This window comes from Somniosus microcephalus, unplaced genomic scaffold (assembly GCF_052327205.1).
Source record: "Somniosus microcephalus isolate GS21.2 unplaced genomic scaffold, FLI_Smic_1.0 unresolved_chr8, whole genome shotgun sequence".
Lineage (NCBI taxonomy): Eukaryota > Metazoa > Chordata > Chondrichthyes > Squaliformes > Somniosidae > Somniosus > Somniosus microcephalus.
In genome coordinates, this window is record NW_028225186.1 from 45,824,472 (window position 1) to 45,827,383 (window position 2,912).

Sequence of the window (2,912 nt, forward strand, 5' to 3'; positions counted from 1 at the left end):
GCCCGCTTTGCAGAACAGTCGGCAAGTGTGACCCCGAGCTTCCGGTCGCCTGTCACTATAATTATCTGCTCCACTCCCTCTCTGATCTCTCCTTCCTTGGCCTGTTACACTGTTCCAATGAAACTCTACGTAATCTCGAGGAACAGCACCTCACCTTCCAATAGGCACTTTACAGCCTTCTGGACTTAATATCGAGTTCAACAATTTCAGACTATAAATTGGCCCCTGTATTTCTTTTATTTTTTTTAATTGGTTCTCATGTTTCCTCACATGACAGTTGTTAATGTTTCTGCCATAATCATTCACACCTCATCTTGAGCCATCTTTTGATCGTTAACTTGTCCTATTATCTCTCCTTTTATCTTGCACCATCATCCCTTTTGTAAGTCAATCTCTCCTGCCTTCATTCTATCACAGACATTCCCCTTGTTCTTACCTCGCCTCCACCCACCCCTGTTTAAAATCCCTCTTCCCTAACCTTTTCCAGTTCTGACGAAGGGTTCGACCTGAAAAGTTAACTCTGTTTCTCCCTCACTCGATGCCGCCTGACCTGCTGAGTGTTTCCAGCATTCTCTGTTGTTATTGAAATGAACACAATGACGGAGTTTAATCACTCATTATTAGGATTTGTTTATTTTACACTTATGTGGCCGCGTGGCCTAATGGATAAGGCGTCTGACTTTGGTGTAAATTTTGATGCCATCAGAAGATTGCAGGTTCGAGTCCTGCCGTGGTCGTTTTACACACTTTTTAATTCGTGTTCAACTTTTGAAAACCAAACCGCGTTTCCTCTCTTTTCCTTCCAAACATTGCAGGGTTCTTTATTAAATGGAATTTTTACGTGCTGTCTTATGTGTAATTTTCTCACTGATCTTTGCAAAAAGTTTCAAACAAATCCACAATTTCTAATTGATGACAAATTAGTGTTTCCAATTGGAACAACAGCTTTGGGTTAATCAGTGTCATAACGTGCAGTGGAGGGAATTCTGATCAGTTTCGGGGCCAGTGATCTCCACAGGGAACCGATGAAATTAAATAAAGAATTTGCAGTACAATCGTTGCAAGCAGGGTTCGAACCTACGCAGGAAAACCCCACTGGATTTTCAAATCCAACGCCTTAACCACCGCAGCTTCGCAAATGCAACCTTTCAACAGTGAAATGACCTGTGCAATCTATATGACAACTGCCCTGCACAATATAAATGGAAGGAAGTTGTGTGACAGTTATACAGAGGCCTGGTTAGGCCACTGTGTACAGTTCTGCGCACTGCACCTTAGAAAGGATATATTGACCTGGGATGGGAGTGTGGTGCAGATTCACGAGTGTGTTACCAGGGCTCCAAGGGTTAGGCTATGAGCAGAGATCAGATAATCTAGGCTTGTATTCCCTGGAATATTGAAGATTAAGGGCAGAGATCATAGAAATACAGAAATTTACGCCAGAGAAGGAGGCCATTCGGCCCATCGTGTCTTTGCCGGACGAAAAAGAGATATTTTGCCTGATCCCACTTTCCAGCTCTGGGTCTGTAGCCCTGTAGTTACAGCACTTCAAGTACATATCCATAGTGCTTTCTATTCATGTGATCGGTAGTGACTTCCAGATCCACTCCGCTCTCTGTGTGAAAATGGTTCTTGTCAACTCCTCTTTAATCATTTTACCAGTTACTTTAAATCTACGCCCCTGATCATTGACATTTCTGCTAAGGGAAATAGGTCCTTCCTATCCACTGTATCTAGGCCCCTCAGAATTTTATGCACCTCAATTATGTCTCCCCTCCACCTCCTCTGCTCCAAAGATAACAACACAACCCTATCCAATCTTTACTTACAGCTAAAATTTTCCAGTCCTGGCAACATCCTAGTAAATCTCCTCTGTACCCTCTCCAGGGCAATAACATCTTTCCTGTACTGTGGTGACCAAAACTGTCTGCAGTTCTCTTGCTGTGGCCTAACTAGTGATTTATAATGTTCATACATAACCACACTGTTCTTGAATTCTATGCCTTGGTAATAGAAACATAGAAACATAGAAGATAGGAGCAGGAGTAGGCCGTTCGGCCCCTCGAGCCTGCTCCGCCATTCAATCCGATCATGGCTGATCATCCAAATTCAGTACCCGGTCCCTGCTTTCTCCCCATAACCGTTGATCCCTTTAGCCTTAAGAAATATATCCAACTCCTTCTTGAATATGTTTAATGAATTGGCCTCGACTGTCTTCTGTGGTAGAGAACACCGCAGGTTCACCACTCTCTGGTTGAAGAAATTCCTCCTCATCTCTGTCCTAAATGGCTTACCCCTTATCCTTAGTCAGTGACCCATGGTTCTGGATTCGCTGACCATCGGGAACATCGTTCCTGCATCTCGTCTGTCCAGTCCTGTCAGAATTTTATACGATTCAATGAGATCCCCTCTCATTCTTCTAAACTCCAGTGAGTATAAGCCCAATCGACCCAATCTCTCCTCATACATCATTCCTGCCATCCCAGCTATCTGCCTGGTGAATCTTTGCAGAACTCCTTCCATGGCAAGAACATCCTTCTTCAGATAAGGTGAACAAAACTGCACACAATACTCAAGATGTGGTCTCACGAAGGCCCTGTACAAGTGCAGCAATACAACATTGTTCCTGTACTCAAACCCTCTCGCTATGAAGGCCAACATACCATTTGCCTTCTTAACCACCTGCCGCCTAATAAAGGAAAATATTCCCTAGGACTTTTTAACCAATAATAAAAACAAACTGCTGGAAAAATTCAGCAGCACATCTGAAATAAAAACAGAAAATGCTGGAAATATTCAGCAGGCAACCTGAAATAATTTCCAATACTTTTTGCTTTTATTTCAGATTCCAGCATCTGCAGTCTTTTGCTATTGCCTCCTTAACCACCTTATCTGCCTGCACTGTTACCTTC

General features: G+C 43.1%; 1 non-coding gene across 1 annotated transcript; it reads left to right on the forward strand.

Annotated features, from left to right (window-relative positions):
- Positions 1-648: 648 nt before the first annotated feature.
- Positions 649-737, forward strand: trnaq-uug (transfer RNA glutamine (anticodon UUG)). The gene is given in 2 exon segments: positions 649-685; positions 702-737. It is a non-coding gene; the product is annotated as a tRNA-Gln (tRNA).
- Positions 738-2,912: the final 2,175 nt, after the last annotated feature.